Raw genomic sequence first — 9,845 nt, 5'->3', positions numbered from 1 at the left:
ATCGGATCCTCTTGTCTCCATCCATCTTTGATTGCTCTGACCTTGATGCATGTTCCTGTTATAACTTTTACTCCTTTCAACAATATTAGAACCAAACTCAAAGCGAGAGGGGTGAGAATTCATAGTAGCTAATAAAAATAAAAGGATAAAATAAGAATAAATAAACAAGTAAAAGAGAAATATTTACAATAACCAATAATAAGGCACATGATTGCAGTTCCTCGGCAACGGTGCCATTTTGACGTTAGGATTTTTTGATAGTGAAGAATTTTATAAAAATAGTCGCGTTGTAGATATAGTTTCTAAACCAACAGAAATACCTTCGTACAAACGTTTTGGTTGTCACAAATAACAAACCCCTTAAAAATTGATAACCGAAGTATTCAATCCTCGGGTCATCTTCTCAAGGAACTGTAGGGAAGTATGTTCTTATTATTGGTTATGAAGATTGTAAATTGGGGTTTTGAAGATGAGGAACAAGTAAATTAAATTGCAATTAAAATAAGTAAAAGACTATAAAATAAATAAATAACTGTAAAACACACTTTTGGCAAGGTATGAGAAATTGGAAGTCCTATCCTAGTTATCCTTATCAATGATGATGAAAATTGAATCTTATTTCCACTTAGTTAGCCTTTACTTGAGCAAGGGAAAGTCAAGTGACTAATTAGTTTGATCTTCAAATCCTAGTTAATCCCTAAGGAAAGATTGGGATTATTGAAGTTTAATTCAATTAGCAAAGATAACAATTATCAATCATGTTGAGTTTGATAACTCATGAGTTACTGATTTCTTAACCAAGACCAAAAAGGGAAAAAGTAAATCTACTGGAATAAAAATGTCTTCAGATTGGAAGCAACAGTAACATAAATAAAAGAGAGCAATAATAAACTGAAATACCTCAAATAACATTAATTCAAAGAATAATCTATAACATAGAAGAATTCATAAACTATATTGAACAGATAAATAAAAATGACTGTTGAACCTGATGAAAAGAGATAATCCTAAAAGCAAAAGAAATCCTAATTCTAAATCCTAAAAGAGAGAGGAGAGAACCTCTCCCTCAAAACTTCATCTAATTCATGAAAAGTAACTAATTGGAGAATCTCCCTGAATGGATGTATTCCCCCACTTCATAACTTCTGATCTGTGCCTTCTGGACTTGGATTTGGGCCAAAAAGAGCTTCAGAAATTGCTGGGAGCATTTTCTGTAATTTCTGGTGCATGGCCTCTGTCACGCGGTCACTTCAATCATGCGTCCGCGTCACATGCGTTTCGCTCAAGGCGCGCGATCGCGTCAATCACGCGGTCGCGTCACTACCATTTCGCGCTGCAGGCGGTCGCGTCGTCCATGCGATCGCGTCACTGCCAGTTTCTTCAAAAACTCCGTTTTGTGCTTTCCTTCCATTTTTGTATGTTCCCTTTCCATCCTTTAAGTCATTCCTACCGTAGAAGATCTGAAACTACTCAACACACGAATCACGGCATCGAATGGAAGTAAAGGGTAATTAAAATAATTACTTTTAAAGCATAGGAAACATGTTTTTCACATACATAACATAATAAGGAAGGGAAGGTAAAACCATGCAATTAACATGAATAAGTGAGTGAAGGATTGAATAAATCACTTAAATTATGCACAAAATATATCATAAAATATGAGTTTATCAATGAGTCTTTAGTTGGTTTTCTAGAGAGAGAAGTGATGAGCGGATAATTTATACGCTTTTTGGCATTGTTTTTAGTATGTTTTTAGTAGAATCTAGTTACTTGTAGGGATGTTTTCATTAGTTTTTATGTTAAATTCACATTTCTGGACTTTACTATGAGTTTGTGTGTTTTTCTGTGATTTCAGGTATTTTCTGGCTGAAATTGAGGGACTTGAGCAAAAATCAGATTCAGAGGTTGAAAAAGGACTGCTGATGCTGTTGGATTCTGACCTCCCTGCACTCAAAGTGGATTTTCTGGAGCTACAGAACTCGAACTGGCGCGCTTCCAATTGCTTTGGAAAGTAGACATCCAGGGCTTTCCAGCAATATATAATAGTCCATACTTTAGCCAAGCATTGACGACGTAAACTGGCGTTCAACGCCAGCCTTCTGCCCAAATCTGGCGTCCAGCGCCAGAAAAGGATCCAAAACCAGAGTTGAACGCCCAAACTGGCACAGAAACTGGCGTTCAACTCCACAAATGGCCTCTGCACGTGCAACACTCAGGCTCAGCCCAAACACACACCAAGTGGGCCCAGGAAGTGGATTTATGCATCAATTACTTACTCATGAAAACCCTAGTGACTAGTTTATTATAAATAGGACCTTTTACTAATCTTTTGATCATCTTAGGATCTTAGGATCATCTTTGAACGCCTGGTTCTTAGATCAGAGGGGCTGGCCATCTCAGCCATGCCTGGACCTTCACTTATGTATTTTCATACGGTAGAGTTTCTACACTCCATAGATTAAGGTGTGGAGCTCTGCTGTTCCTCAAAGATTAATGCAAAGTACTACTGTTTTCTATTCAATTCTTCTTATTTCGCTTCTAAGATATCCATTCGCAACCAAGAACGTGATGAAGGTGATGATTATGTGTGACGCTCATCACCATCTCCCCTATGAACGCGTGCCTGACAAACACTTCTGTTCTACATGAATTAAGCTAGAATGAGTATCTCTTAGATCTCCTAACCAGAATCTTCGTGGCGTAAGCTAGAATGATGGCGGCATTCAAGAGAATCCGGAAAGTCTAAACCTTGTCCGTGGTATTCCGAGTAGGATTCAATGATTGAATGACTGTGACGAGCTCCTAACTCGCGATTGCAGGGCGTTAGTGACAGACGCAAAAGGATAGTAAATCCTATTCCAGCATGATCGAGAACCGACAGATGAATAGCCGTGCCGTGACAGGGTGCGTGAGCATATTATTCACTGAGAGGATAAGATGAAGCCATTGACAAGGGTGATGCCTCCAGACGATTAGCCGTGCCGTGACAGGGCATTGGATCATTTTCCCGAGAGATGACCGAAAGTAGCCATTGACAGTGGTGATGTATCACATAAAGCCAGCCATGGAAAGGAGTAAGACTGATTGGATGAAGATAGCAGGAAAACAGAGGTTCAGAGGAACGAAAAGCATCTCCATTCGCTTATCTGAAATTCCTACCAAGGATTTACATAAGTATTTCTATCCCTATTCTATTATTTATTATTCGAAAACTCCATTATCAATTTATATCCGCCTGACTGAGATTTACAAGGTGACCATAGCTTGCTTCATACCAACAATCTCCGTGGGATTCGACCCTTACTCACGTAAGGTATTACTTGGACGACCTAGTGCACTTGCTGGTTAGTTGTATCGAAGTTGTGACAATCATGAATTAAGATCAGAGCACCAAGCTTTGGAGCCATTACCAGGATTTGTTCGAGCCTGGAGATCACAATTTCGTGCACCAAGTTTTTGGCGCCGTCGCCGGGGATTGTTCGAGTTTGGACAACTAACGGTTCATCTTGTTGCTCAGATTAGGTAATTTTCTTTTTGTTTTCTTTTCAAAAAAATTTTTCAAAAACCTTTCAAAAATTCCTCACTTGTTTTCGAAAAAAAAAAAAATTTTTACTAAAAATAATGTTTTCAAAAATAAATTATTCTATGGCTTCAAAATTTTTAAGAATGAATTCTAGTGTTTCATGAAGCATGTTGAAGCCTATCTGGCTGTAAAGCCATACCCAAACTGCTTTAGGATTGGCTAATCACTTCAGTGGAGTCATGCCCAATCCTTCTGGATAGGGTATGTCAGGCTTGTCATGTCTGAATTACACTCATATTTTTATTAAAGCTTGGCTGGCTATTAAGCCATGCCTGACCCTTTGATTGGAGCTTTAAGACTAACATGGCAAGATTCCTAGAATTCATATTAAAAATTTTGAAATCCTTATTTTTATTTTTCACAATAATTTTCGAAAAAAAATAATAAATAAAAATACAAAAAAATTAGAAAATCATAAAAATCAAAAATATTTTTGTGTTTCTTGTTTGAGTCTTGAGTCATGTTATAAGTTTGGTGTCAATTGCATATGCATCTTGCATTTTTTCGAAAATATCATGCATTCATAGTGTTCTTCATGATCTTCAAGTTGTTCTTGGTAAGTCTTCTTGTTTGATCTTGATGATTTTTTGTTTTGTGTCTTTTCATGTTTATCATATGCATTCTTGAATTCTTAGTGCGTAAGCATTAAAGAATTCTAAGTTTGGTGTCTTGCATGTTTTCTTTGCATTAAAAATTTTTCAAAATTGTGTCTATGATGTTCATCTTGACATTCAAAGTGTTCTTGGTGTTCATCTTGACATTCATAGCATTCTTGCATGCATCACATGTTTTGATCTAAAAATTTCATGCATTGCATAATTTTCACGTTTTCATAAAAAAATCAAAAAAAAATATCTTTCCCTTTTTCTCTCATCAAATTCGAAAATTTGAGTTGACTTTTTCAAAAATTTTTAAAATCAAATTGTTGCCAATGAGTCAAATCAAATTTTCAATTTGAAAATCTTATCTTTTTCAAAATCTTTTTCAAAAATCAAATCTTTTTCAAAATTCTTAGTTATTTTCGAAAATTCCAAAAATATTTTTCAAAAATCTTTTTCTTATTTTTATATCAAATTTTCGAAAATAACATAATCAATTAATGTTTTGATTCAAAAATTTGAAGTTTGTTACTTGCTTGTTAAGAAAGATTCAAACTTTAAGTTCTAGAATCATATCTTGTGATTTCTTATGAATCAAGTCATTAATTGAGATTTTAAAAATCAAATCTTTTTCAAAACTAATTTCTATCATATCTTTTCAAAAATATCTTCTTATCTTATCTTTTTCAAAAATATCTTTTCAAAATATCTTTTCTAACTTCCTAACTTCTTATCTTTTTAAAATTTGTTTCAACTAACTAACTAACTTTTTGTTTGTTTCTTAACTTTTTCAAAACCACCTAACTAACTCTCTCTCTCTCATTTTTCGAAAATATCTCTCCCCTTTTTCAAAATTTCTTTTTAATTTATTAATTGTTTTAATTTTTAAATCTTAATTTTCGAAAATTACTAACACATTTTCAAAAACCAATTTTCAAAAATCACTAACTCCTTTTCAAAAATAATTTTCGAAAATTCCCTCTCTCTCTCTCATCCTATTCTATTTATTCATTCATATCCTAACATCTCATCTCACATCTCTTCCATTCGTACAGTTGCATTTCTTCCCTTACATCACATTCTTTGTCTCCCCCTTCTCTTCCACTCACAAAGGGATCCCTATACTGTGGTATAAAGGATCTCTATTATTATTATCATTTTTCTGTGCCTTCTTCTTTGTCATATGAGCAGGAGCAAGGACAAGAATATTCTTGTTGAAGCAGATCCAGAACCTGAAAGGACTCTGAATTACAACTAACCAGTAAGCACCTGTTAGGAATTTTCAAACAAGAAGAGGAGATGGCAGCCGAAAATAATAATAATAATGCAAGGAGGATGCTTGGTGACTTTACTGCACCTAATTCCAATTTACATGGAAGAAGCATCTCCATTCCTGCCATTGGAGCAAACAACTTTGAGCTGAAACCTCAATTAGTTTCTCTGATGCAGCAGAACTGCAAGTTTCATGGACTTCCATCTGAAGATCCTTTTCAGTTCTTAACTGAATTCTTGCAGATATGTGATACTGTTAAGACTAATGGAGTAGATCCTAAAGTCTACAGGCTCATGCTTTTCCCTTTTGCTGTAAGAGACAGAGCTAGATTATGGTTGGATTCTCAACCTAAAGACAGCCTGAAATCTTGGGATAAGCTGGTCACGGCTTTCTTAGCCAAGTACTTTCCTCCTCAAAAGCTGAGCAAGCTTAGAGCTGATGTTCAAACCTTCAGACAAAAAGAAGGTGAATCCCTCTATGAAGCTTGGGAAAGATACAAACAGTTGACCAAAAAGTGTCCTTCTAACATGCTTTCAGAATGGACCATCCTGGATATATTCTATGATGGTTTATCTGAGCTATCAAAGATGTCACTGGACACCTCTGCAGGTGGATCCATTCACCTAAAGAAAACGCCTGCAGAAGCTCAAGAACTCATTGACATGGTTGCTAATAACCAGTTCATGTACACTTCTGAAAGGAATCCTGTGAGTAATGGGACACCTATGAAGAAGAGAGTTCTTGAAGTTGATACTCTGAATGCCATATTGGCTCAGAATAAAATATTGACTCAGCAAGTCAATATGATTTCTCAGAGTCTGCATGGAATGCAAGCTGCATCCAACAGTACTCAAGAGGCATCTTCTGAAGAAGAAGCCTATGATCCTGAGAACCCTGCAATAGCAGAGGTAAATTACTTAGGTGAACCTTATGGAAACACCTATAACTCAACATGGAGAAATCATCCAAATTTCTCATGGAAGGATCAGAAGCCTCAACAAGGCTTTAACAATGGTGGAAGAAACAGGTTTAGCAATAGCAAACCTTTTCCATCATCAACTCAGCAACAGACAGAAAACTCTGGACAAAACGCTTCTAATTTAGCAAATCTAGTCTCTGATCTATCTAAGGCCACTGTAAGTTTCATGAATGAAACAAGGTCTTCCATTAGAAATTTGGAAGCACAAGTGGGCCAGCTGAGTAAAAGGATCACTGAAATCCCTCCTAGTACTCTCCCAAGCAATACAGAAGAGAACCCAAAAGGAGAGTGCAAGGCCATTGACAAGTGCCATGGCCGAACCTGTGAGGAAAGGAGAGGACGTGAATCCCAAGGAGGAAGACCTCCTGGGACGTCCAGTGGTCAATAAGGAGCTTCCCTCTGGGGAATCAAAGGACTCTGAGGCTCATCTAGAGACTATAGAGATCCCATTGAACCTCCTTATGCCCTTCATGAGCTCTGATAAGTATTCCTCTTCTGAAGAGAATGAGGATGTCACTGAAGAGCAAACTGCCAAGTTTCTTGGTGCAATCATGAAGCTGAATGCCAAATTATTTGGCATTGATGCTTGGGAAGTTGAACCTCCCTTGTTCATCAATGAACTAAGTGATCTGGATCAACTGACATTGCCTCAGAAGAGACAGGATCCTGGAAAGTTCATAATACCCTGTACCATAGGCACCATGATCCTTAAGGCTCTGTGTGACCTTGGTTCAGGAATAAACCTCATGCCCCTCTCTGTAATAGAGAAACTGGGAATCTATGGGGTGCAAGCTGCTAAAATCTCATTAGAGATGGCAGACAGCTCTAGAAAACAGGCATATGGACAAGTAGAGGACGTGTTAGTAAATGTTGAAGGCCTTTACATCCCTGCTGATTTCATAGTCCTGGATACTGGAAAGGAAGAGGATGAATCCATCATCCTAGGAAGACCTTTCCTGGCCACAGCAAGAGCTGTGATTGATGTTGACAGAGGTGAAATATTCCTTCAATGGAATGAGAACTCCCTTGTATTCAAAACTCAAGGATCTCCCTCTGCAACCATGGAGAGGAAGCTTGAAAAGCTTCTCTCAAAGCAGAGTCAACCAGAGCCCCCACAGTCAAACTCTAAGTTTGGTGTTGGGAGGCCACAACCAAACTCTAAGTTTGGTGTTGAACTCCCATATCCAAACTCTAAGTTTGGTGTTGGAGAGTCTCAACAAAGCTCTGCACATCTGTGAGGCTCCATGAGAGCCCACTGTCAAGCTATTGACATTAAAGAAGCGCTTGTTGGGAGGCAACCCAATGTTTATCTAATTCTTATTTTTATTGTTTTTCATGTTTTCTTAGGTTCATGATCATGTAGAGTCACAAAATAAACAAAAAATTCAAAAACGGAATCAAAAACAGCAGAAGAAAAATCACACCCTGGAGGAGCATCTGTCTGGCGTTCAAACGCCAGAACAGAGCATAGTTCTGGCGCTGAACACCCAGAATGGGAGCATCCTGGCGCTGCACGCCCAGAACAAGCATGGTTCTGGCGTTCAACGCCAAAAATGGCAGCAAATGGGCGTTGAACGCCCAAAATGGGCACCAACCTGGCGCTGAACGCCCAGAGTTGTGTGCAAGGGCATTTTACATGCCTAAATTGGTGCAGGGATGTAAATGCCTTGACACCTCAAGATCTGTGGACCTCACAGGATCACCTCAGGATCTGTGGACCCCACAGGATCCCCACCCACCTCCACTCACTCTCTTCTCTCTTCTCAATCATCCTCTATTCCCAATAAACACTCTTCCCTAATTAACCCTTTACCACTCACATCCAAACACCCACTTTCCTTCAAAATCCAACATCTCTTTCCCACCCAATCCCACCCATATGGCCAAATACACATCTCCCTCCATCTCCTCCATATCTTCTTCTTATTCTTCTATTCTTTCTTCTTTTGCTCGAGGGCGAGCAACATTCTAAGTTTGGTGTGGTAAAAGCATACCTTTTTTGTTTTTTCCATAACCATTGATGGCACCTAAGGCCAGAGAAACCTCTAGAAAGAGGAAAGGGAAGACAAAAGCTTCCATCAAGGGTCTATAGCTCAGTGGTAGAACATTTGACTGCAAATCAAGAGATCCCTGAGATACCTCAGGGGATACATTTTCTTCCACACAATTATTGGAAGCAACTAAGGGTGGAACATCAAGAGCACTCCATCATCCTTCATGAAATCAGAGAAGATCTAAAAGCAATGAAGGAGGAGCAGCAAAGACAAGGAAGAGACATAGAAGAGCTCAAGGACATCACTAAGGTGGATTTATTCCTTGTTCTTATTTCTTCTGTTTTTCGTTTTCTATGTTATGTGCTTATCTATGTTTGTGTCTTCATTACATGATCATTAGTAGTTAGTGACATTGTCTTAAAGTTATAAATGTCCTATGAATCCATCACCTCTCTTAAATGAAAAATGTTTTAATTCAAAAGAACAAGAAGTACATGAGTTTCGAATTTATCCTTGAACTTAGCTTAATTATATTGATGTGGTGACAATGCTTCTTGTTTTCCTGAATGAATGCTTGAACAGTGCATATGTCTTTTGAAGTTGTTGTTTAAGAATGTTAAATATGTTGGCTCTTGAAAGAATGATGACTAGGAGACATGTTATTTGATAATCTGAAAAATCATAAAAATGATTCTTGAAGCAAGAAAAAGCAGCAAAGAACAAAGCTTGCAGAAAAAAAAAAAAAGGGGGGGGGAAAAAAATAGAAAAAAAATATATATAGAAAGAAAAAGAAAAAGCAAGCAGAAAAAGCCAATAACCCTTAAAACCAAAAGGCAAGGGCAAATAAAAAGGATCCCAAGGCTTTGAGCATCAGTGGATAGGAGGGCCTAAAGGAATAAAATCCTGGTCTAAGCGGCTAAACCAAGCTGTCCCTAACCATGTGCTTGTGGCGTGAAGGTGTCAAGTGAAAACTTGAGACTGAGCGGTTAAAGTCAAGGTCCAAAGCAAAAGAAGAGTGTGCTTAAGAACCCTGGGCACCTCTAATTGGGGACTTTAGCAAAGCTGAGTCACAATCTGAAAAGGTTCACCCAATTATGTGTCTGTGGCATTTATGTATCCGGTAGTAATACTGGAAAACAAAGTGCTTAGGGCCACGGCCAAGACTCATAAAGAAGCTGTGTTCAAGAATCATCATACTGAACTAGGAAAGTCAATAACACTATTCGAAATCTGAAGTTCCTATAGATGCCAATCATTCTGAACCTCAATAGATAAAGTGAGATGCCAAAACTATTCAAGAGGCAAAAAGCTATAAGTCCCGCTCATATGATTGAAGCTCTGCTTCATTGATAGTTTGGAATTTATAGTATATTCTCTTCTTTTTATCCTATTTGATTTTCAGTTGCTTGGGGAC

General features: G+C 37.7%; 1 non-coding gene across 1 annotated transcript; it reads right to left on the bottom strand.

Annotated features, from left to right (window-relative positions):
* Positions 1-5,883: 5,883 nt before the first annotated feature.
* Positions 5,884-5,991, bottom strand: LOC148553525 (small nucleolar RNA R71). The gene has a single exon (XR_015893299.1). It is a non-coding gene; the product is annotated as a small nucleolar RNA R71 (small nucleolar RNA).
* Between the last annotated feature and the right edge of the window lie 3,854 nt (positions 5,992-9,845).

This window comes from Arachis ipaensis, chromosome B7 (genome assembly GCF_059453495.1).
Source record: "Arachis ipaensis isolate K30076 ecotype BB chromosome B7, ASM5945349v1, whole genome shotgun sequence".
In the NCBI taxonomy this organism is placed as follows: Eukaryota; Viridiplantae; Streptophyta; class Magnoliopsida; order Fabales; family Fabaceae; genus Arachis; species Arachis ipaensis.
This window is presented reverse-complemented; position numbering and strand designations above follow the sequence as displayed.